This window comes from Lynx canadensis, chromosome F2 (genome assembly GCF_007474595.2).
Source record: "Lynx canadensis isolate LIC74 chromosome F2, mLynCan4.pri.v2, whole genome shotgun sequence".
NCBI lineage: Eukaryota > Metazoa > Chordata > Mammalia > Carnivora > Felidae > Lynx > Lynx canadensis.
In genome coordinates, this window is record NC_044320.2 from 4721658 (window position 1) to 4748227 (window position 26570).

Genomic DNA, 26570 nt, shown 5'->3' on the forward strand with positions numbered 1-26570 from the left:
CCGTTTGGGACATGTTGCACACTGCATCTGAAGTCCTCTCCAGGTTCATTAAGCTTCTAGATACAGATGGTAACACATCATGCATGTGTGTAATTTATTTTTGGTTCAAAAATTTAAGTTTCATAAAAGCGCAATTGAAAGTCTTTCTCTCACCCAGACTTTGCGGGGTTCTCCACCCACCCCAGCCCCACAGCTAATAAGGTCTACTTTACACGTTTCTTACATAACCTTCTGACGTATTTTTTTTTAACGTTTATTTATTTTTGAGACAGAGAGAGACAGAGCATGAATGGGGGGAGGGTCAGAGAGAGGGAGACACAGAATCGGAAGCAGGCTCCAGGCTCTGAGCTGTCAGCACAGAGCCCGACGCGGGCTCGAACTCGTGAACCACGAGATCATGACCTGAGTTGAAGTCGGACACTTAACGGACTGAGCCACCCAGGCCCCCCCTTCTGACGTATTTTTATGCCCAAACAAGCAAATTCAAATATGCATTTGTGTCCCCCGCCCCCCCCCCCCCGCTTCTTTCCCAAGAGTTTTCTTATTCCAAACACTGTTCCACACTTTGCTTTTTCGTGTAATAATAATATATCCTGGAGATCTTTTATTGGGGCAATTGAAACACATCAGGCTACAAGCCAACCTTGTGCTGCAGGCATATCTGCGCTGCTGGGGACCAGCAAATGCAGAGCGAAACGCTGGGGACTTGTACTCACATTCAAAAATAAGGCTGCATAACAATGCAATGTTTATGGCAAAATAAATGGCACATTATTTTGATCACATTTTAAAGGCAAAAAAATCCTGAGAGAAAAGAATCCATATTCTCCTTGGAGAGAGATATATTCATTTATTTGCCATTCGGCAAACGTTTACTGAGCACATATGTTGTCCAAGGCTCGGGTGGGTGCTGCGGGACAGAAGGCGGCCTTCCTCTGAAGGCCCTCTGGCCTCTGGCCAGGGCGGCAGGGCCCTCTCGGTGATACCCACCTCACCCTCACCGCACGCTCTTCAACCAAGGGTGACTTTCCCAAATTGGGGACCCAGCCTTTCTCCTGCTTAAGCTCCTTCAATGGCTCCTTGTGGTCATCAGGGTCGAATTCCAGCCCCCTCACTTGGCTCTCAAGGCCCCCGACGTGCAGCCCTGAACCTCCCCTGGCCAGCTCTGCTCCCGCTGTCCTGGATCGCGAGTGTGGATAAAAACCGGTGCCGGCTGGCTTGCCTCCAGGCCTTCGCACGCTCGGGTCCTCTCCTCCTGGACGGAGCGTCCCCAGACTTCACTTTCCCCTGCTTCCTCTTGTCCCTTCTCGCAGGCATTTTGTCCCGTCTTGCAGGCATTACCGCCCTCCAACCCGCAACGGGAGGAGCCGCGAGTCACCGCGGCTGCTGGGTTTACAAACTGTGGTCCCTGCTGGGACATGAGCCGGCGCAGCCCACTCTGCGGGACTGCGCCGTCCCCCCGTCGGGGGCCGGTGCCTCCTGTGTACAACGCGAGGGCCACGAGGCCTTGCTAACAGGGCGGGCGAGAACTGGGGGCCTCCGGGTGTGCAGCACCTGGCGAGGGGTGCTCGGTACATGGCAGCTGGTCCAAACCTCCTCCTGCCACTCCTCCTCCTCCTCCGGCCCCGGGGGCCAAGTCTCACGGAGGTCTGAACCCCCGACGGCCAGCAGGGCGCAGGTGGGCAGCACCCCTGGGCTCGTCGGTGGGTCGATGGCCCCGCTGACCTTGGGGGGGTGGGAGGCAGAGCTCGCTCTGGGCTCTAGCCCCTCCCGGGCCGCTCCCCCGGGACCGCTCCTCCCCGTGGAACGGGCGACCCCCCCCCCCCGGGGGTTCCGGGAAGGGCCCGGCCACGCGGGAGGGCGCCTCCCGAGCGCTCACGATCATGCTCGGCCCGCGGCGGCGGGTGGTCGCCGTCGAGGTACGGGCGCCCCTCCACAGTCCGGCGGTCGGCGAGCCCCGGCGCCCGGCTCGCGCGCCGGGGGCCCGGGGCGGAGGCGCGGGGTCGGTGCGAAGTCGGGCTGGGGGCTGGGCGCGGTGTCGCTGTTGTCGAGGCGGGCGGGTGCGGGGCGGGACTGCGGCGACCGCTGAGAGCCGGAGCCGCCGGCGCCAGCTCGCCGCCCGGTCGTCCCTCCTCCGCAGTGTTGGCGGCCGGCCCGCACCCGGCCCGGTGCCGCAGCCTCGCCGCCCCGGGCCGGCTCGCGGGGTCTGCCCTAGGGCCGCGGCCGGGCACAGCTTTTTCGCCGCGAAGGGGTCATCTGTGCGGAGTTCCATACCAAGCAACCGCATCAGCACCGCGGCGGCGGCGCGGGCAGCAGCGCTCGCTCCTCCTCCAGGCAGCCTCGCCGCGGGCACCGGAGACCCAGCTCGCGGCCGCCCGGACCCCGCGGAGCGCCCACCGCCGCTGCGGAGAGCCGGCAGGGAGCGAGCCGGCGCGGCCCGGAGCCGAGGGGAGCCCTGCAGCGGGAGACAGGTAGGTGAGCGCGCTCGGGGTCGGCGGCTGCAAACTCTCTCCTCGGTGGCAGTGACGTTTCTGGAAGCGTGGTCGCTAGTTGGATGGCTTTCTGTTACTTAACAGGGATTCCGCCGCGAAATGTGGTTTGCCTCCTTCGGTCTCCCCCTCGGTCGGACCGTCCTCTGGTCTCCAGGCACATCTGGGCAGGTCTGAGAGGGCAGGAGGGGAGATGTGGGGTGACAGGCGGGGAGATCCGCTGGGTCAGTGAGGGGGTCCCCGCGGAAGTCCCACACGGAGGCTGAGGGAGCACATCCAGACCCTGGTGCAGGCAGGTCCTCTGAGCCCGTGAACCGCCCCCCCTCTACCCCCCCCCCCCCGCCCCCGGGGCAGGTTCGGGAGAAGCCCGTGTTGGGGTGAAGCGGGCAGTGGTAGCGATGCCCTGTGATCCGGGCTGACCCAGAGACCTCTTCTCCCTGTGGCTTGGCTGGGGACAGGGGTGTGGGGGGTGGGGGGGGGCACTGCAGCTCGGCTATGACATGGAAAGGGACCAGAGCGCACACCAGCTCCTGATCTGTAAAGTCGCCTTCAAGCCCAGCAACCGGAGGGGACATTTGGACAAGGGAAGTAGTAACTATTATTGTTTCGGGACCCAGGGGTGTCCCTGGAGTTCATCATGTTATTGCCTTTGACTGTTGGGGGTGGGGGGGGCTAGATAGAAAATTATAAGTGAGCAATCAAAATGCCCCCTCCCTGCCTCCTCACCTCATTTCTATCCCCCACCTCCACCCACCCCCACTATTGTCAGCAAAACAAAGCTGACATCGAGGATAATAACACTCTTTGTCCCCTTGGCCACCCAGGGCTCTAGCCATTGGCAGACCATCCCACTTGGAGACAGAGAATTTTGCTTCAGTTCTCTGTTTGAACTAGGGAAGCATTGGTTTTTCTTCAGGTTCTGATGCTCCTGCTATTAAGAGATGTGCCAGAGCTGAGAAGCACCTGTCCACATGGAGGGATGGACTGTTAACCACATGTGCGGGCTAGAGAGAGGGGCAGAGGTTTGTGCAAAGATTCCAGACCCAGTTCCGTGGGGGCCAGGACCCCAGAAGAACACAGAGAAGGGAGATAAAGTTAGGTGAATAATTTGGATCTACAGGCTCTTGCATATGGGTAAGTGGGTCTCTGGGTAATTTCCAGGATGGACAGCCACTGACTTTTGTAGGGCTTTCTCTTTTTATCCTAGCCTCAGGGGACAGTGGTAAGTCCCAGTTAAAAGGCCATGTTCTTTAATTGGGCTTTTAATTTATGCTGTAGTTATGTTGCCTGAGGGGATGTGATTTGACCAGCATTTCAGCTGGGACTCATGTCGTAATGAGGATGGGATTATTGTATTCCAGGCAGATGGTAAGGTGTAGAGAAAAGAGGACAAGATCTGGAGTCAGAAGACATGGTTTTGAGCTCTCATTCCACCATACACTCGCTGTGTGACCTTGAGGTGCTCCTCTCTCTCATCTGTAGAATGGGGATACTAAATTCTTGCACCTTGCCAGGCTCTTGTGACCATTGAGTGGGGTGATGGAAGGGATGGGTGGAGAAAGGCTTTTCGAAACCTAACATGCCATGAAAATAAAAGGATCGTCATCATCTTCTGAAGAAACTCCCTTGTTCAGATCAGCAAATCATTAAACGTGAAATGGGGGTAGAAATATTGGTCAGTGGCTCACAGTTGAAATGCTGTAGTGTGGTCCAGGATACACTCAGGGAGATACAAAGAGGGTTTTATCAGGGTCAGCACAGCATGTGATCCCTGTTTACAAATGTTGAAAGTCAAGAGCTTTGCCATCCAGTGCAGTACGCTCGTTTGGGAACACCGAGGTCTGCTCACCTCAGAGTTGGACGAAGCGTTCCCACAGTGTAAACAGGGATTTGCACATAATAGGGACTCATTTAAATGCCGGTTGGATGGATACGTTGGGCAGAGCTCCTCATGGGCAAGATCTAACCTTCACACAACTCTGCTCCATAATGGCACATATTTACCGAATGTTTGTCCAATTTGAATGCTTTCTGCTTGATGTCATTGGTGAGGGAACCATAATTTTCTGGAAGGAGCCAGGACTGCCTTCTATTCTCTGCTCTTTTAAACCCCTCCTTTTGGTCACGCTGGCCTGTCTGCCTGGAATGACCATTTCCCACTTCGTCTTCCCTCTGCGACCCAATTCCAATGCCCTTCTTGATGGGAAGCCTTCCTGCTCTCTTCTCTGCGCCCCCACGGCACTTTGGGCCTGCTCTCTGTCAGCCTGTGCTGTGTCACATGGTCATTACTTGCCCATATGTCTGCCGTCTCTAGAGTTCATGCTTCCTGAGGGTGGGGACCTTGCCTTATTCCACCATGGTTGGGGCCCCAGCACCTGGCATACAACTGCCCCGGTGAGCAGTTGAGTAAGTGAAGGAGCCTTACCTTCAACATGACCACATGCCCAGGAAGAGACTTGCACCAAGGCTGCCCCGGCCACATTCTCCCCGTCTCAGTATGTGCAGCAAGCCTGAAGGATGCTTGCTGGGTTGTTGTGCATTATTAGGGTCAGCCCACTGAAGCACAGTGAAGGAGAACAGAAACACATATTTTGCCTTAAAATGCTCATTTTTTTTTTTCAAGTGGGTACTTTAGAATAACTGTAATCTAGTGTTGAATGGCCTTCATATAACATTTGCTGAAAACATCTGATGGAATATTTTAAACTCAAAATGTATTTGTCTCCTTTCAATTTCTTTCCTTGATTTCTAGTGTTATGGAAAAGGACATAGACTGGATCAAGAAAGGCTAGATTTGAATCTGGTTGTAAGGGACCCAGACGTAGGACACTTGATCTCCTCATGCCTCAGTTTCCTCACTTGTAAAATGAGGATGATATTACCCATCTAACAGGGATGCTGAGAGTTTGGAGTGAATGGATAGGTGTGCGGTAAAAGCAGTTCACAAACTATAAAATACTATACTCAATACATTATTTATCTTCCTTAAATTTTGTTGTTGTTGTTGTTCTGGGAAATGAGCAAAATCTCTATGTCTGATTACATAGCACCAGACAAGATGGGCTGGAAATTGTGGCTCTTCCACTTGTGAGCTCTGTGTGACCTTCAGTAAGTCGTTTTGTCCCCATCAGCCCTTTGCCGTATCTGCATAGCATTATAATAACGGCTACCTTTCAAGATGGATCGGGAAGATGTACAGTAAGGGAAGTGCCATGATATCTGTAATTTTCAAATGATAGATATAATTGCCAATAATAGAAGGTTTCAGAATTTTTTGAAATGCCCCGATGCATTTCCTCCTTGTATTTTGCCTACCTTTCTTACAGAGAGAGAAAGGGAAGGAGAGAGGGAGGGAGAGAGGGAGAGGGAGAAGGAGAGAGAGAGAGAGAGAGAGAGAGAGAGAGAGAGAGAGAGAGAGAGAATACTAATATACCCAGAGCTGTGTTTTTCATGCAAGATACCATGGGGGAATAGAATAAGCTAAAGATTTAGATTTGCAGACTGAGCCCTCGTTCTAGCTCTGATACTAACGGCATATGGACCGTCGCTCTGTGCCTCACCTCAGTTTCTGGGCCTCAGTTTCTTCATCTGTAAATGGACTGGATGATTTCCATGGCTCCATCTGGCTCTGCTTTTTCAGTGTTTCCATATCCTAGTCTACGTTTCTCTTCACCAAAGCCACATCTGTGGCTCTTGGCTGTCCTTTTGGTCAAGACTCATTACCTGTCCAGACTCTACATTTTAATTCACCATAACCACCGTATTTCCCTTCTTTTAGAATTCTCCCCAGTCTAGAAGGCCAGTGTCCCTCAAGAGGACCCTGGGACTTAGGACGTGCATGCCACCCATCTTTGTCCCAGCCCAGTTCTTATCCAGCCCCAGGCAAGATGCTCTGCTTCTCAGTCCACGCTGAAAGATCACCTTCATTCAAAATACAAGAAACTGTGTGGATAAAGCCCGATCTTACTGGGTGAGCTGGAGGAGATTTGTAGACATCTCTAATATTTGCTGAGCTTCCCAGGCTCTGGGTACTTAGCAGCATGAAATGTTTGTGCTCAGACATGAATCACTTCTAGGTAGTTGCACCCACCTCAGGAGTGATTCCTGAGGGAGATTCCGGCACCACAAAGGAAACTGATGCCATGGGCCACCACCCTTTCCTGTGGCTTTCCACCTCTGGTGTGGATGGACAGGCGCTGTGGGGTGCCCAGTACAGGAGATCTGAATCAGTAGAATGCTGCGTGCCACTCGGCATGCCAGGCCCTGAGGGCCAACTGCGAACGAGCCAGGGATCTGCCCCATGTAGCCCGGGGGAGACTGGAGGGAAGGGCCATCAGAAGGAGGAAGTGACGTGGAAATCCCTGGAAGCAAGAGGTAGCAAAGGAATGAAACAGATGCGTAGGACTGGAACACAAGGAATGGAATGGTGTCCCTTGAGGCTGGGGAGGTAGTGAGGGGCTACATCTCTGAGAGTTTCAGGAGCCGCATTAAGGGGCTTGTGCTCTAAACTTAAGGTCAGCAGAGCCATGGAAAGGTTTGGAGTTGGGCAGAACGCTCTCCCTCTAGCTGCAGAGTAGAGGTTGGATTCGAGAAGATGGGTCAGCTGAGAAATATGGTGGCATCTTAGGACACTTGGCAGATAAAACATGACTGAATTCAGGCAGTGAGAGTTGGGATGACTCTTCCTGTCTGCATGATGGACAGAAAGTAGTGAAAGAAGGAACGCTGAGGAGGGAAAGAGGGAGAAGCATCAGATAAATGAACATACGTATCATTTGTCAGAGAGATATCAGTGGACCACTTTCGACCATTGGTGCAGGTCAAGGGGAGGGAGGGCTCATGGGTGACGCTAAGGGCTTTCTTTCTATCCCCACAGCAACCACTCTGGTTCCAGCCCTTTCTCTCTCACCTGGACTAATACACCAGGCTCTGAACTGACCCCCTACCCATCTACTCTGTACGTGGCAACTAGAAGGCTCTTTGTAAAATTAAAATCAGACGTGATGAGACCACTTAGCAAATTTCAAGTATACAGTACAGTACGGTTAGCTGTCGTCACCATGCCGTGCGTTGGATCTCCAAATCTTGTTTATCTTGCATAACTGACACTTTGTACGCCTCGACCAGCCCCAGCCTCTGATAACCACCGTTCTACCCTCTGCTTCTGTGAGTTTGACTGTTTTAGATTCTACACTTAAGTGAGATCAGATAGTATTTGTCTTTCTGAGCCTGTTTTATTTCACATGGCATGATGTCAGGTCTATTCATATTGTCACAAATAGCAGGACTTCCTTATTTTTTTTTTTAAGACTAATAGACCATTTTATGTATAGACCACTTATCCTTTACTTATGTAGACACCAATGGACATTTAGTTTGTTTCTGTATCTTGGCTACTCTGAATAATGCTATGGTGAGTGTAGGTATATCTTAGAGATCCTGATTGAAATTCCTTTGGGCATATAGTGAGAAGTGAGATTGCTGAGGGTGATTCCATTTTTAATCTTTTGAGAAGCCTTCATGCTGTTTTCCATAATGACTATACCAATTTACTTTCCCACCAACAGTGCTCCAAAGTTCCTGTTTCTTTACCTCTTCATCAAACTCTTACCTTAATTTTTTTTTAAATAATAGTCATTTTAACAGGTGTGAAGTGATATCTCATTATAGTTTTGACTTGCATTTCCCTGATGATGAGTGATGTTGGACACTTTTTCATGTATCCCCTGAAGACAGTCGAGAAGACATACAAATGGACCTTCTTTGAAAATACATTGATTCAAGTCCTTTGCCTATTTTTTTTAATGTTTATTTATTCTTGAGACAGAGACAGAGTGTGAACAGGGGAGGGTCAGAGAGAGAGGGAGACACAGAATCTGAAACAGGCTCCAGGTTCTGAGCTGTCAGCACAGAGCCCAACGCGGGACTCAAACCCACGAACTGTGAGATCATGACCTGAGCCAAAGTCGGATGCTTAACTGACTGAGCCACCCAGGCGTCCCTGCCTATTTTTTTTATTGGGTTCTTTGTTTTTTTAAGTTTATTTTTATTTATTTTGAGATAGAGAGAGAAAGAGAGAGAAGGACAGAGAGAGAGGGAGAAAGAGAGAATCCTCAACTGACAGCCCAGAGCCTGATGTGGGGCCAGAACTCATGAACCATGAGATCATGACCTGAGCTAAAATCAAGAGCCAGATGCTTAACTGACTGAGCCAGCCAGTGCCCCATGATTGGGTTATTTGGGTATTTTTTGCTATTGAGTTGTATGAGTCCCATATATATTTTGGATATTAGCCATCTATCAGAGCTATACCCTCCCTTTCTGTAGGTTGCCTTTCCATTCTGTGGACTGTTTCCTTTGTGATGCAGATGACTGTTAATTTGATGTAATCCCACTTGTTTATTTTTGCTTTGGTTGCCTGCACTTTTAGTATCATATCCAAAAAACTCATTGCCAAGACCGGTGTCCAGAGCTTTTTCCCTATTTATTATTTTAGGAGTTTTTCGGTTCCGGGTGTATGTGCAAGTCCAATCCATTTTGCTTTTTGTGCATAGTGTAAGATGAAGGTTCAGTTTTACTCTTTTCACGCGAATATCAAGTTTCATGAACACTATTGATTGAAGAGACTATTCTTTCCTCACTGTGCCTTCTTGACACCCTTGTGAAAGATAAGTTAAACATACATGTGTGGGTTTATTTCTGGGCTCTCTACTCTGTTCTATGGGCACGTGTGTCTGTTTTTATGTCAGTACCATATTGTTTTGATTACAACAGCTTCGTCATATAATTTGAAATCAGGAAGCGTGATGCCTCCAGCTTTGTTCAGCAGTGAAAGGATTTATCCTGGGAATCCAGGATACCATTGGACAGGTACCCATGGGCATTTTGGATTCAGGCTACAGTATAGAGAGTACATTGGAGGGGCATAAGATGGGAAGCATAGAAACTTGGTGGGAAGTGATGGCAGGAAATCCAGGGTGTATGGAAGCAATGATGGCTGCAGCCAACGTTAAGGTAATAGGAGGAAGAGAGAACAAACTGGAGAGATATTAAGGCAGTAGAATGTTAGGAAGTATGGGACCACCCGGGATATGGTGTCTAACAGTGGAGAGGCATCAGGGATGACACTCAGTCTTCTGACCTGGTCTGATGGAATGGCCTTGTTGCTGTCCGCTGGCCTGGGGACGCAGGCGAAATAACAGATCTTGAGGGGGAAATGATGAGTTCTGTTTTGAATTAATAGACTTTTAGGTCTCTGAGGACATCTATGTACATTTTCGGCAATTAGAGATATCAGGCAAGCTCAGAATAGAGTTCTTGGCTGAATATAGACTTGGGGAATCATCAGCACATGGACGCTAATTGAGAGCATGGGAGTCGAAGTGATCACCCAGGGGAGGTGTATAGAATGAGGAGATGAAGACGTCCTTTTATCACCAGCTCTGTCTCCCACTGCCCTCGCAAAAATAAAACACAAAACACAAATGCACACTCGATAGCTTCCTCGTGCCTTCAGGGCTTCTCAACTCTGTTCCCACATTGCTGGCTAGGACAGATCTCCATCTGACATTTCCATGGCTCCTTCAAACCGTCGTCTAAGACTTTCCTTTTAGGGGTCTTCCTGGACCACCACGGCCAAACAGCTGCCTCTAGTCTCCAGCCACGGAACTTGCTGTGTTTTTCTCCATAGCATTCATCCCTGCATAAGCGTTGGCGTTATTATTACAGACGTATTTGTTTGCCTTTCTTATTGACTCTCTCCTCTGTAAGATGGTGAGCTCCGCGGTTGCAGGGACTTCGCCCTGTTTACAGCTGCACCAAACACTTAGAACATTTCCTGGCACTCAGTGAGCCTGCGGCCAATATTTCTCAAAGCACATATAGAAGAAAAAAAAATACCAGGAATCTTCAATAATGGAATGACGCCTTTTCCGTTTAAAAACAAATAACCATAGCCTTGTGCAAGTCGCATTTAGAACTCCTGGTCCGATGGTGGCCTTCCAGTTCAGGGTTACCCTGACCCATCTAGTCTCCTTTTTCCTGGGACTGACTGTTCTGGTTTGAAAACTGCACATTTTGCCTGCTGGGAACGCCCACCCCCAGTCCTGGACAAACCAGCCCGGTTGGTTTCCCTGGTTCTGACATGTGTTAGCCACCTGACCCTGGACGGGTACTCAGCCTCAAGGGATAGTCCTAGCTTAGATCTTGAGATGTAGACCTACCGCCTACATCCTTAACATAGAGCCTGAAGTGCCTCCTGGACAGGTGCTTGATTGAAGGGTGCTCTCGGATGAAAGGAGAGCTGGATAGGGAAGAAGACGGGCAGAGACGTCCATGCAGTCCTATCAGCTCTCCCAGCTCACACAGGGAGCTCTGGGGCACACGTGGTCCTACAGCATTTTCCACCTGGAGGCAAGGTCATTTCCATGGATCCGATTCCGGGAAACATATCCACCAAGGTATTCCTGGGCAAAGCAGCCTGGATCAGCTGAGGAAAATTCTTGGGAGAACAGAGCAACGGTGGGTTGTTAACAGCTAACACAGCAGCTGGGGGATGGGTGTCCCAGCCTGATAGAAGGCGTCAGGTGGGGCACTGGTTACGTCCGCTACATTCTAATTGATATTTCCACTACAGCCCTCCACCCCGAGTCTTTAAGACAAAGATGCTGCTTTGGGGCTTATGACATTCAGTCATAACACTCTGTGATCCTCATAGGATGTCTGTGCCCTAAGGAAGTCATGAAAACATACTATAAAAAAAAATCTCCCTGAACTTTGTACTGCTGGGAACCCAAAGAACCCTGCTGTGGATTCCCTTCCTGATTTAGCGGTACCTTCTCCTGCTCATCTCTCTCTCTCTCTCTCTTTTTTTTTTTTTTTAACGTTTTTTCATCTTTGAGAGACAGAGAGAGATAGAGCATGAGCGGGGAAGGGGCAGAGATAGGGAGACATAGAATCCGAAGCAGGCTCCAGGCTCTGAGCCGTCAGCACAGAGCCCGACGTGGGGCTCGAACTCACAGACCATGAGATCATGACCTGAGCCAAAGTCAGATGCTTAACTGACTGAGCCACCCAGGTGCCCCTGCTGCTCATCTCTTAAAAGCATCATTGGGGGCGCCTGGGTGGCGCAGTCGGTTAAGCGTCCGACTTCAGCCAGGTCACGATCTCGCGGTCCGTGAGTTCGAGCCCCGCGTCAGGCTCTGGGCTGATGGCTCAGAGCCTGGAGCCTGTTTCCGATTCTGTGTCTCCCTCTCTCTCTGCCCCTCCCCCGTTCATGCTCTGTCTCTCTCTGTTCCAAAGATAAATAAACGTTGAAAAAAATTAAAAAAAAAAAAAAAAGCATCATTGGTCAGGGCAAATTGCTGTAGGGTCCCAGCTACACAGGTACCTACCAGCCCAACCAGTCATGCACTGGCCTTTTGCTCACACCCTGCTCTCCAGTCACTGAACATTCTGGTACCTGGACCATGGTTTTCCTCACCACCCTGAGTATCTTGAATGCCTTCCAAGTCCAGCTCAATGACTCTTGTAGCACCTTGGCCTTCACCTTCTCAGCTTAGATAGCTTTTCCTGCCCTCCACTCAGCCATACCTTCATTCATACATCACACTTGTTATATATACCAAATCATTTGTTGAACATCACCTTCTCTCTTAGCTTTGCTTGCTGAATTCTTCCACTAATGCCATTTTTTATTTCATAGAAATCTCTGGCCAGTGATCTGTCCTCTTTTAATTCATTAACCCTCTTTTTCTATAACCCCTCCTTACTCCACTTGGGGGGGTCTTTGGTGTGCAGCTTCCACAATACTCTTTCCAATAACCCGCTAATAATTCCAGCTTTTCTCTGGGATATTGTGTGCTACTTTATCTGTAGTGACCTTAGTTTCTTTAAAACAATGATAATAGGCAGCCTATAAGGATTTTTTAAATGTTTATGTATTTATTTTTGGGAGAGAGAGAGCGAGCGAGCACAATTGCACAAGCGGGAGAGGGGCAGAGAGAGAGAGAGAGAGAGAGAGAGAGAGAGAGAGAGAATCCCAAGCAGGCTCTGCACTGTCAGCCCAGAGCCCCACATGGAGCTCGATTCCACAACTCTGAGATCAGGACCTGAGATGAAATCAGGAGTTGGACGCTCACTGACTGAGCCACCCAGGCACCCACCATAAGGAATTTTTAATGAAAATTAAGTGAAAAAATAAAAATAAGTAAACTAAGCTAAATCAAATCTGTTACAGTACTTGGCACCCAGTAGGTGATTAATCAGTATTCTGATTAAAGGCTAATGTGTCTACTGCAATGTCAACTAAATGGTGGTCAGATTGACCTTCTGCTATGGAAAGTGAGGAGGCTGGATGAGACTCTTCCTTGAGTGGAACATGTCCATGGCTCCGTGGGGTTAACCATGGGGTATCCATGCTGTAACTTCAGAGATGTTCATGCTGTAGGGGTCTTCGAGGGCATCAGATGCTAAGTGATAAGCCATCACTTATGTTTTCAGAAGTGTGACAATGAGTCATCAAGGAAAAACTAAATCACAGTCTGTAAACTCTGCTGAAATAAGGCAGGGGAGTCTACTTTCTAAAATGAGTTGCATCAGAAATTGCTAAAATTAAATAGCAAAGTATTTAGTGTTAAAGGAGTTGGTATCAGTTTTCTGGAAAATTAATTTCTGGGCACATATCATCATAGCTGAGATGTTACTGTAGGAAAGGAGCAGAGAACCAAACTGGTGGTTTTTGGGAAAATTTGTTGATCTTAAATCAGAACATAAAATATGCTGAAGAATAAATTGGCTTTTTTTTTTTTTTAGTTTGTTTAAAGGAAGTGTTTAAAGATAAGATTATCCTTGGCATCTTGTGCCCAAGGTAGAATTCATCAAGCTCGGTATTTTAACATGCTGACTTGTGTTGGCCTTTTGGGAGAATAAAATGAATATTAATTTAATTGCTTCTGAATAATAGAATAGATTTCCTTGGTTTTCTTTCTTTCCCCTTCTTCCCAAGAGCATGGAGATGCCGGAGACAAAAATGATCATAAATCATCTTTAAGTGACAGGTCAGAATCAGATTACGTGGTGGTGCAGATGGGAGGGAAAGGAAGCTCATTCTAAGGACCTACAACATGCTGGTGACTGTAGTTAAGTACGTTCCCTGGTGCTACTTGTATTTGATCTCCATACAGGAGCTAGTACCAGACCTCTTTAGGGCTGAGGAGGCCCCGGCACAGAGAGGGGCAGTAACTTGCTCACAGACCCACAGCTAGCAGGAGACAAAGCCTGGAGAGGTTCTCTCAAGTCCATCTGACCCCAAGGCGTGTCCCTTTTCAGCCACCCTGCAGGTGTCCCTTGTGAAGGGCATTTAAAAGTCAGCTCTAGATCATAAAAAGCAAAACAAAGCAAAAAACGCAGAACAAAACTCAAGAACTGTTCAAAGTATTTGGCTTTTAAGCACTCAGCTGTGTGTGAATTTGGGGAAGCGGGGCAGTTTTTGTTTGACTTGGAATGTGAAGAAGGTGAGGAGGGGATTTGCTTGACGATCCCTAATATCAGGTCTGCTTCCAAAGTCGTTTGATGCTGGACTGTGCATGAAAACTGCAAGCATGTTTATTTCGAAGGGCTCTTTAGAGAATTAGGAGCCTGCTTAGGTTAAAAAAAAACAAAAAACAAAAAACAAGAAGTAATTCAGGGCTGTCTGTGTTCTCCCTAGTTGTTTAGGTAAGTGGTCAAAATTCTAGGTGTTTACCTTTTCGCGTTTATACTTTATTGACTATGTCAGACCAAAAAGAGAAAAAAAAAAAAAACATTTACTGGGATTACAGATCTGTCATTTCTCCTTTGTGTGGTTTAACTGAGTGTCTCCTGGATATTTTCATTCAGAATTCAGTGATTAATGTATGTGTCAAAACTCTTGGTCTGTTGATGTAATAGATTATATACATTAAACTTAAAATCAATATATTACATTTATTTAAAAAATTTTTTTAAATGTTTTATTTATTTTTGAGACAGAGAGAGACAGAGCTTGAGCAGGGGAGCGGCAGAGAGAGAGGGAGACACAGAATCCAAAGCAGGCTCCAGGCTCCGAGCTGTCAGCACAGAGCCCGACACAGAGCTTGAACTCACAAACCGCGAGATCATGACCTGAGCCAAAGTCGGACGCTTAACCAACTGAGTCACCCAGGCGCCCCAGTATATTACTTTTAATCAGTATTTCACCTTAAGTTAAAAGTCAGGCTGGGTTGCCTGTATTGCGAGTCACACAGGAAGGCGGTGTGCACTGGGCCAGAAGCTTCCTTTGCATGTAAACATGGGGTCCTGATTACAGCTGCCAGGGAAACGGAGAGTGAGGGGTCCTCGAACAGGGGGCTGGTTGATCTGTTTATAATTTCAGCACAATGTGTTTTTGCCCCTCACACACACACCACACACACACACACACACACAGAGGCACACACACACACACACACACACATACATGCACACCCCCACACCTTCATCTGGGCAACCTCTTTACTGATTCAGATTCAACTCGGTTGTCATCTCTTTGGAAAAGCCTTTCCCTGTTGCTCTGATGGTTGTTTCCATCCGTTCCTTCTGGCCTCCCACAGCAGCTGGGCTTAGCTTGACCACAGCATCATCCTGTGAGAGGCTGTTGGGTGTGATGGTCATTCTCTGCTCCCAGCCTGTCCCTGTTCCTATTCGCTCAGCCCCACTCCCGGCCCTGATGCACCCAGCAGCGATGTGCAAACACATTTATCTGAAGGTTACAAGGAGAGCATTTGGGTTCACAAAGTCCTGGCCGTGTTCCAACTTTGCCACCAGCTCCGACTTGGAAAATTATTGAACTTCTCTGAATCTGTTTCTTCATCTGTAAGACAAGGATAATAAGGCCACTTTTCTCCTAGGTGGCCTGGACGATGAAATGATATGCCTACTGTATGTATGCAAAATATTTAGCAAAATGCCTGATACGTGGCAAAAGACTAGAGAAAGAATGGCTAATCTGTTAGTAAAGGAAGTTTGATAAAGTACATATTATATGCCACACATCATGCTGCAGGCTGGGGTTGCTGTTGAGAACAGGACAGACTTGGTCCCTCTCTCCTGGAACTTGTGTTTTTCTAGTGGGTTGAGTTGGGAGAAGCCAGAAATAACACTCAGTCATTTCTTTTTTCTTTCTCTGCCAGACAGTGCTCTTAAACATTCATTCATTCGTGCATGCATGCATTCATTCAACAAATATGTGAACACTTTCCCTGGTTCAGACACTTAACGTGGATTTTCTCATGTAATCTTCATAGCAGATTTATGAGACAAAAAACATCCTTACCTGTCCCTTTTCAGAAATGAAGACGCTGAAGCTTGGGGAGATTGGGTGGCTTGCCAGAAATTTCATAGAAGATCAATCTCAGAGCCCAAACTCCAAATCAGAGCCATTTTTTAAAGGTTTATTTTAATTTTTTATTTTTCATTTGAATACAAGTTAACATATATGTAATAATCATTTCAAGAATAGAATTTAGTGGTTCATCATTTGTATATAACACCTAGTGCTCATCCCAACAAGTTTCCTCCTTAATACCCATCACCCATTCGGCCCATTCCTGCCCCCCTACCTCCTGCCAGCAGCCCTCGGTTTGTTCTCTGTATTTAAGAGTCTCTTACGGTTTGTCTCCCTCCCTGTTTTTATCTTATTTTTCCTTCTCTACCCCTATGTTCTTCTGTTTTGTTTCTTAAATTCCACTTATGAATGAAATCATAGAATATTTGTCTTTCTCTTGACTTATTTTGCTTAGCATAATACCCTCTAGTTCCAACCACGTTGTTGCAAATGGCAAGATTTCATTCTTTTTGATCACCGAGTAATATTCCATTGTGTGTATATGTGTGTGTGTGTGTGTGTGTGTGTGTGTGTGTGTGTGTGTGTATCACATCTTCCTTAAAAGATTTTTTTTAACGTTTATTTATTTTTGAGAGACGGAGACAGAGAATGAGGAGGGGAGGAACAGAGAGAGAGGGAGACACGGAATCCGAAGCAGGCTCCAGGCTCCGAGCTGTCAGCACAGAGCCCGACGTGGGGCTCGAGCCCTCGAACCGTGAGATCATGACCTGAGCTGAAGTCAGGTGCTTAACCAGCTGAGCCACCCAGGCGCCCCATATATCACATCTTCTTTATCCATTTGTCAGTGGATGGACATTTAGGCTCTTTCCCTAATTTGGCTATTATTGATAGCGCTGCTATAAACACTGGGGTGCATGTGTCCCTTCAAAACAGCATACCTGTATCCCTTGGGTAAATACCTAGTAGTGTAATTGCTGGGTCATAGGGTAGTTCTATTTTTAACTTTTTGAGGAACCTCCATACTGTTTTCCAGAGTGGCTGCACCAGTTTGCATTCCCACCAGCAGTGCAAGAGGGTTCCCGTTTCTCCACATCCTCGCCCATATCTGCTGTTTCCTGTCAACCCAGGGCCATTTGATTTCAAAGCTATTCTCTGAGGCTATGTTATTCAACGGAGACACTCAGAGTGCTCGGAGGGCAGTGCACACTGGTGCTGGGATGAGTGGTCCTGCTTCTTTTAGGCTCAGTTCCCCCATTTTTAAAATGAAACGGCTTGAAGAGATCATTCCTAGTGTCCTTTCTGCTGGGCTTCCTTCCACTTAGAAATCATTCCTCTTCCCTTTGAATTTGCTCCTTCTTGGAGCCCGTCTCATGCCTACGTCCCCTCATATATGCTAGCTTGCCTTCTCTCTTTTAGCAGCTGCGTACACATGCGTGCACGTGGGGTCTTCCCTAGGAGGCGGTGTGAAATTGAAGGTAGAACGTACTTCACAGTCTCTCTTTGTCTACACTGCTTTCCTACCACAGTTGTACACTAAACATTTGTGTCATTTAATTGCTCAGATGGGATTTTCCTGTACAATGTGAGCGCACCAGCCCACAGAAGTGGGGCAATCCCAGTACATCAAAGTGCAGGTGTTATGGAACCGGTGGATCAGAACAGCTGAGGCAGGCTGAGAGCTGCTCCCCATACCAGGTCCCCCTGAGCTGACAATGGCTGAGAGTGGCTGTTGCTTCACTCCAGCCTTCTCATTTCCCAGAGAGTCCCTGTGGAAGCTGCATGAGAAGATTAAATTTTCAGGAATGATAGATCCAGAGCTCAACTCCCCAGGGTCCGTGGGCGTCCAGACTCAGCCAACGTCCGCATTGTTTAGCCTTGTTTATTATTAGCCCAGTCCAGCCTGTGTGGTTGGTCCCCAGGAGAACCTCTCTGGAAAGTTCCCGCCTCAGGGTCTCACTCGCTCAGAAGGAGGCATTGAGCTTGCTAGTGGGGGTAAGCTCCAGGGAATAAACATCAGGAGTTACTTTGGTGGAAAAATTGGGTACCCAGGGATACCATTTGATTCTGTGTCTTTTTGAGCAGAGACTTCAAGGTGCTTTATAACTTAGAACCAAGACCTGGATTTTATTTCATTTATTCATCCAGGAACTGTTACTGAGCACCTGTCTTGGCCCGGGTCTAGTGCTGAGGATACAAACAAAGGTATAATCATCATCATTATCTTCCTCATCATCCCAATAGCAAAGGTTATTGAACTTATTTTAGAAAGGCATTATGTTAAGCACTTTGCATGCATTTAAGTCTTTAATCTGTAAAGTGCACAACTCCAGGAATGCAATTCACATTTTATTCTACACACACCTGAGGGTAGGGCACAATATCCCTTAGAGTTGTGTTACCTGGTGGCCCTAGGGATGTCTCTGTTTTACAGATAAATAATTTAGAAAGGTAAAGGTCACAGCTTTAGTAGGTAGAGGTCATGGATTTAGAAGTACCTTTAAACATATTTTGAGTGCCTGATAAGGCAAGAGCACCGTTCTACAGGTTTCAAGTTATGGATGAGAAGGCAGATGACGAAGACAAGGGATCTAAAAGGAATTCATTAATTGCTACAGCAAGAACAGCCATGGAGTGGTCTCTGGAAGGTCAGGGGAGAGAGAGGAACTAGAGAATCAAGGAAGGTGCTGTGGAGGAGGTGATGTCTACCTTGGTTTGGATAGGCCACTTGTACCTCTACAGGCTGGGGCTGGTGGGGAAGAGCCATTCTGAGGCAGAAGAATGCCGCCACATGGGGTTTCCAGGGGACTGGTTCTTAGACCGGCTGGAATGACGAGGGCTCCCAGAGCATGTGGTGACGAGGAAGTGGTAGGAGGTGGGGGCGATAAGGTTTGCAGGCATCGGAATGGAAAGAGGTGTCATGGCAATGGGTTGAGGTCGTGTCTTGCGGGAGAAGTGTGTGTGGTTGTGCATCACTCAGAACTGGGTTCCTCTGTAGCAACAGAAAGACCGTGGCAAATCCAAATAGAGTTGTTTTTTTCTCATGTAACAATAGGTCGGCTTGTATAGTTTCTTGTGGGAAATCATTAAGGACCCTGGCTTCCTCCTGCCATTTTTAGCATGTAGCTTTTTCAGATGCAGGCTTATGAGACCTCTTCTCTACTATCAGGCATGGTGCCCATATTCCAGATACGTAGGGGGCAGGAAAGGCCAAGAGAAGAGGCATGTGTCAGCCATGTTCATCTCTTTAGGTCAAGAAAACAATAGCTTTTTCCTAAACCCATCCAGGAGATTTTCACTAATATCTCCTTGGTCTGAACTAGGTCTCGTGGCCACCACTGACCAAAGAGACATCTGAAGAGGTGCTTATCTGGGCATGTGGTTGTGTCAGAAAAAAACAAAAAAAAAAAATCAGGGTTCTGTTTAGCGAGGATAAATATTGGATAAGAAACTGGCAGTGCCCACCATCGCGAGTGACGTGATCAGCTCAGGTTTACAAAAATGGCTTTGGGAACCACCAAGGGGCAGATCTTAACAGCCATCAAGGTGGGGGACTCATAGTGAACAAGCGGATAAATAAACAGATGATGATAATATAGGGCAGGGAAGATCAGTGGTGAAGTGGGAGCCAAGTGAAGGGGTTCTTCACCTGGTGTGGGGCATGGTGTGGATGGGAGTCCCCAGGGGAGGTAACCATGGGGCTGAGTGTAGGAAGAGTGTGGGAAGGTGACAACAAAGAAGTGAGGACACTCAGGAGGGTTTGGAGGAAAGAGATCACGTGACACTTGCTGGCAAATGTAAATAATTCATCCTACTGAGCAGGGTAGAAAGGGAGAGGGTGTGAGGATTGAAAGAGAGGCAAGGGCCAGCCGTAGGGTCTTCTTAGCCTCAAGCAGACATTCAGAGTTACGGGGCAGCCGTAGACCGCCCTTGGCACCTGCCATCTCGGGAGACACAGGTGTTCCTCTTCAGAGGAGCCTTGGCAGCAGCCATACAGCAGACAGTTGAGGTGCCAAGAGGAACAACCCACACTGGATGGTGCACGTTCCCCCCGGCTTAAAGAGCCTCATGCCTTTCAGGAGCCATTTATCTCTTGTAAAAACTCCATAGGCATCACTTGTAAAATCCCTGAAGTCACATGCTCGGCCCACACATTAACATATTTTGGGAATAGAAAGTAAGGCACCCTACCAAGTATCCATAGTTCACCCAGTCCAGATGCAAAATCTGCCCAACTGGGGTCATTTTACAGTAGGCAGTATAGTTTAGTGCTACAGTTGACATGAACTATCACTCTGTTTCTGGGAAAGCTAACCCTTTGTCCAGAACGCTTTAATTTGAAAAGTTTTGGTGTCGAGTTACCCTGATTAGGTTTTTTGCATAGGAATCATTCTTAGGCTCTGTGGCAGATTGTTAGATAGGGCCATCATAGGGCCACATAGCTAGATGGGAGGCTATTTTGTTTCTTGTTTATTTTTAAGAGACTTCACTTTTTAGAGCATTTTTACATTCACAGCAAAATTGAGCAGAAACTACAGAGAGTTTTCATGTATCCCCTGACCCCCCCCCGCCACTGCCACATGCACAACATTTTCCACCATCAACATCCTGTACCCCAGTGATACATCTGTTACAGTTGATGAACTTACACGACAACATCATTAGCACTGAAAGTCCGTAGCTTACATCAGGGTTGTCTCTTGGTGGCGTATATTCTATGGGTTTGGACAAATTTGTAATGGCCTGTATCCACCACTTTAGGACCACACAGAATAGTTTCCCTGCCCTAAAAGTTCTCCATGCTCTGCCTATTCATCTGTTTCTCCTTCATCCCCTGGCAACCACTAATTCCTTAACTATCTCCATGGTTTTGCCTTTTTCAGGATGTCGTATAGTTGGAATCATACAGTCTGTGGCCTCCTCAGGTGGGTTTCTTTCACTTAGTGATTTGCATTTAAGTTTCCAACATGCATTTTATGACTTGATAGCTCATCCCTTTTTAGTGCTGAATAATATTTCATTATCCAGACGGTCCAGTTTCTCCGTTCGCCTAGTGGAGGAATCTTGGTTGATTCCCAAGTTCTGGCAGTTATGAAGTAAGCTGCTATAAATGTCATTGTGCAGGTTTTCATGGGGACATGTTTTCAACTCATTTGGTAAATACCAAGGGGCATCGTTCTGGATCACAGGGTAAGAGTATATCTAGTCTTGTAAGGAACCTCCAATCTGTCTTCCCTAGGGACTGTGCCATTTTTCATTCCCGTCAGCAGCGAGTGAGAGTTCTGTTGCTCCACATCCTCTCCAGCATCTTGTGTTGTCAGTGTTTTGTTTTCCAGGGAAGACCTGATAGGGCCTGCAGATGGAGTGAGCAAATTCTAGAACTGTTGTGGGTTTAGGATGGACAAATCTTGGTGATGGATTCGCTTTGGGTGTTAAGGGAGCATGTTGAATCTGGATGACCCTGATTCCTTTTGGGGTGACGGGATGGATAATGATGCTACTTGCAAACACAGGGGAATAGAGGGGGGAAGGGCTAAGCTTTTAGAGCTGTAGTATGGTGTCTCTTCAGGAGACTGGGTTTTGGGAAGGGTCTGGGTTGAGGATAGAAGTACAGGTGTTATTGGCATGAAGGTTGTAGTTGAATGCATGAGATCTGATGTGACTCCTCAGTTAGAGAATGTGGATATTTTGCTGCAGAAACATAAAAGAAGAGATGAGGAGGAAGAACAGATATAAAACTCACGTAAGAAGAGGGAGCTATGACTGAGTCCCTGTTAGGCACTGTCCTCTGTACTTACCACTTGACCTTTTCTCATTTGTCCCTATAGTTGTGTGACATAGGTAGGTTTCTTATTCTCAATTTGCAGCAGAGGAACTGAGACTTAGAGAATAAATAATTTGCCTAAGGCCACACAGTTAAGGAATGACAGGCTGGCATGTTATTTGGAGTCGGTTTGGCTTCAAAGTGCTCACTCTTTGCTCAGCCATTTACACCATCCTCCACAAACGGTGCAGGCAACACTGTCCACTGTATTCCATGGGCGCATTTGAGCTCTCCATGCTGGACAGAAGGAACCAAGGGTATGTTTACTTCCTGTTGACTGGCTGACTCCGTACAATAGTTTTGCAGCCCTCAGATAGAATCACTGAATCTGTTTAAAGTTTCCCCCCCTAAAAAGTTGATAAAGTCAAATAAAACGTGAAATACTGATCTTTATGTAATGTGCATAACAAATCCATCCCAAGGCACTCTTTATAGAACTGTGATCCCCAGGGGTGGCTTGTGTTTATAGTTTATGTACAATTTACATAACGCTTGGACTGAGTTAAAACAGTAAAATTACGACTGAATAGACCATCTCTCTCTGTCTCTCTCTCTCTCTGATATTCGTAAGTAAAAAAGAAATAATCCAGAAATAACTACCGGTTGGTCAAGGACAATTCCGTTCTTGTTTGTTTTCACGATTGTTTTTTAATCGTCCTGATGATGGCTGATCTCTTGGTTGTATGCTAGTGAATTACTAGTGCATTATTCTCTTTGGCAGCAAATAGCTGCCTCCAGTATCCAGAGAGTCTTTAGGAAATTGCTTTAAAAGACATTAGGCTGAATTGGCTTGGAGCAATGGCTTTCGTTCCTTAGAGTATTGTTCCCATTCCCATTTCAAGAATGACCATCTCCTAGCAGTTAGAAAGGAAATGGTTATAAGAGTGTGGAGCTCCCTGAGGTGTGTATGTATGTGTGTGTGTATATATATATATATACATATATATATATATATATATACATATATATATATATATATTTCTAGTAGAATATAGGCTCTGTGGTGGGAAGCAGCAGGACAAAAGCCTGGGGAAGTAGCAGGGACTCTATCTTAAACTGTGTAAAGTATACTAAGGATGCTGCGCGTCATCCTGTAGGCACCCAACAAGATTTGTAAGCAAGGGAATGACATGAAAAGACCTGATATTCTTTTTATGGGAGTGTTCTGTGACCATGAGGGTGTGTGGCTATCGGTTGGGTCAAGTTGGATACAGGGCAGTACTTTTTATTCTTAACACTTAGTTTCAGATTCTCCTATTGGATCCTCCACTCATTTTCCTCAGCCAGAAGCAGAAGTCCCTCTTCTCATATATGCCTCTGTTAACCTTAAAAATAAAACTGTCAGCTGTTCTGCAAGCAAAATGGGTTTATTCAAAAATAGCAGAGGATGGCCAACTGGGGACATGCAAGCCACAGAGCAAAGGCGCAGGATGCTCTTTTATAGAGGAAAGGGGGAGTTGGGAGGGCTGTTTGTAAGCTAAAAGCCCACTGGAGTAGACTGGGAGAGTGCAGTCTAGTGGCTTCTCATTGGCTGAGCTGTGACAGTCTCTCATTGGCTGGGCTGTTGCCGGGGCAAGAGAGAGCCTGTCTCCCTCCTCCTAGGGTAGTGGAGTAGTATGGGCTTGACTTGCAAGGTAGGACTTGCAAGATGCATCTCTTCCTGTCGGGTGTAGTGGTAGAACCTGAGAGCACCCTTGCTGGCGGCCCCAGTCACCTTCCGTGAGGTTTCGCTTGATTAATTTTCACACCTCTCACTGGCCCATTTCCAGGCCATCTCTGTCCTCTGAATCTTCGTCCATTTCCGTCTTCCCCATCATGACCCTGGTGAAGCCACCATCATCTCAGCTCATTTGCAGGGATGGTCTCTTGGCTGATTTCCCCACATCCACCAGCGCCCCCCCACCTCCCCCCCGATTCTGTGGTCCTTTGCAATTTCTCAACATGCAGATCTGCTTCTGTACCTCCCACCTCTCACTTGGAATCCCTCAGAGGCTTGCAGGTGCCATGAAGAGAACTTGCTTCAGTATGACAGATTGCTCCCTCTCAGCCCCACATTCTCCCTACTCTCTGCTCTTTTGTTTCCCAAAGCAGTGGTTTCTGGAGTTAGAGGCACACATTCCGGGGATTGCTTAAGAGGGTTCTTTGGAGCCCAGACAGAAAATGCTAACAATTTTATGTACATTGGTTTTGTAATTATACAGTAAGAAATTGGGCTTTTTAATATTTAATATCTTGCACGATATTGGTACCCTCACCTGTCTACCTGTCAGGTGGTCATGTGCACTGTGACAAGTGTCCTGAAGGAAATGGGGGTATTCCTACCTAGTCAGGTTGGAGTGGTGTCCTTACTTGTCCATTCAGATTCAGTTTATTTTAACAATATGTGTCATTTCCAGGGCCCAGTTATGTACATTGTGGGTTATCACATTTCATTTTATTAAATGGCCTTTACAAAATAAACTGTAAAATGTTCCTGCAAGGAAACCACAGATTGAAGACAATGCTGATAATTAAAATATGAATGAAATCAAATAGGAGGTTCGTCTAGCTGCATTACATGTTAAAAAAACAAAGGGATCTAATTAAATAATATAATAAATTAAAAATAGTATCCAGAAGACCATTTGAAGTAGAGATTTATGCTTATCCACATTCACTCTGAGCTCTGGCTTCTAAATATACTGATACTTGAGCTATTATTTAATGTGTGAATATAAAATGAACACAGAATATGATATCTGTGTGCCTGTGTGTCTGTATGGTTTTTATTATCTGCTTGTAGTGTGTATTCCAGAACATTTAGAAAACTTACTGAAGCTAGGTGTTTTCTTCTGTCTTAGGGACTCTGCCTGAGATACAGCTGGCTTCTTCCCATATATGTCTTTCAGATTTCAGCTCAACTATTATATCATTCATAGCAGTGATCCTTATCTTTAAATTTACAATTACGTCTGCAGTTATCTTATTATCTTCCTTATTAGCCTGCGTGCTTCATGTGGGAGAGAGCGTGTCTGCTTTTGCTAACCTCTGGAGCTGCAGCCCCTGGCCTGCTGGCCACCACATTCTAGGTGCTGATTAAGAACTGGTGAATAAATGGATCAATGAATACATGTCAGGTGTTGTGCTGGTTGCATTATACCTGTTACTATGTTTTCCCAATCAACGCTGCTACTTGTAGAATATGCTTAGAGCTGTGTGTTAGGAATTGTCACCCAAGCCTGTTAAAAAATAATTAAGAAACAAAACAGATGAACATAGAGGAAGGGAAGGAAAAATAAGGTAAAAACCGAGGAGGAGGCAAACCATATTAAGTACAGAGAACAAACGGAGGGTTGCTGGAGGGGAGGTGGTTGGTGGGGGGGATGGGCTAAATGGGTGACAGACATTAAGGAGGACACTTGTTGGGATGAGCACTGGGTGTCATATGTAAGAGATGAATCACTGGGTTCTACTCCAGAAACTAATACCACGCTGTATGTTAACTAACTTGAATTTAAGTAAATAAGTTAAAAAAACAACAACAGTGGTTGAAACTGCCACCCCTACTTCCCTTGGTGATATTAGGTAGCGTTAGCATGAAGATTCAGAGAGGTTATATCTGCTCGTTCTCACCCTGTGTTCGTTCTGCCATGCCACGTTGCTTCAAGGCAATTTAGGTTAATGATTAATCGAGGAATCTCTGACACCTGGATTTCAAGGGCAGAGGGCTTTCCATCCATCTCTTGGTATCGTATGTCCATTGTCTGTTTGTAATGGGTGGGCTTAATGCTCTGGTTTCCCTGGCCCGTCTCTCCCTACTTGCTTTCTCTAGTCCTCAAATGTGCAGGGTTATGTTCACACAGATGCACGTTCCCTTCTCAGACTCCCCGATTAGCTTTTTGTGTTACATTAGCTGCCACCTAAGCTACTTGGGACTGTACAGAGAAGTGCCTGGTTACCGACTGCCTTATAAAAAGTCCCACTTCCCCTTTCCTTGGCCAGACCACGCCCGCTCCTTTTAAACCCTTTATCCTCGAATGCATTCATTCCAGGAGCTGGATTACTTTTGTTTTCCTCTGCTCTTCCCACCATGGGGAAACTCTTCTAATTTTCAATTATTTTCTTACAATTTTTTTTTTATTTCAAATTTTGGAGTTTAAGAGGATGCTTTCTTGTCTGAGCTGGCTGAATCAAAAGTGAGTTGTGATGGGTGCAGGCGGAACAAAGTGCCTGGTATTTAATGGGTACGCTTATATTGCATGTAAATTTCAGCACGCTTTCAAACAGAGGAAGGAAGACTAGACAGAGGAGAATAAAGGAAGCAGTTGAAGTGGGATCATGATAGAATTGATTGGTTGGGGACTGGGAAGAGTATATGAAAATTTCATGTTAGTGAAACGCACAGGCTTTCTTCTGTCCATGGATAATGAGTCATGAAAAGTGAAAAGCTGATGAGTCAGAAGGCACAATAAAGTTATTCTCTCATTTGATCTCCTTGACACACGTAAATAAAATCGTGTTCGAGGAATGGAAGTGTTCCATTATGAGGTAAGAAAAGCAAAAAGGACTTTCAAATACAAACTGCCTTAGAGTTTTGACACATGTCAGGTTCTGTAAATTCCTTAGGGAGGTGGTTTCACAAAAATTTTATTACTAAAATTTGCTGTCACACAGAAAAGTTGAAGAAAGGAGCAGTGAATACCCACAATTCCTATACCTGGATTTAACAGTTGTTAATGTTTTGGAATATTTGCTCTATCTGCATATGAATATATGCATATTTTCCTAGATCGTTTGAAAATAAGTTGTAGGTTCCAAGACCATACAACCCAAGTACTTCAGCATGCTTTACAAAAAGATATTCTTTATTCCGACTCCAGTGACATTATCACACTGAAGAAAACTGACGATTTCAAAATACCATTCAGTGTATATTCTA

At 46.5% G+C, this 26570-nt stretch overlaps 1 protein-coding gene across 1 annotated transcript in view; it reads left to right on the top strand.

The window, feature by feature from the left end:
• Nucleotides 1-2428: 2428 nt before the first annotated feature.
• FAM135B (family with sequence similarity 135 member B) overlaps nt 2429-26570 on the top strand; it is a 282653-nt gene continuing 258511 nt past the window's right edge. The window contains 1 exon segment of the mRNA XM_030304415.1: nt 2429-2471. The gene's annotated coding sequence lies outside the window, so the exon portion shown is untranslated.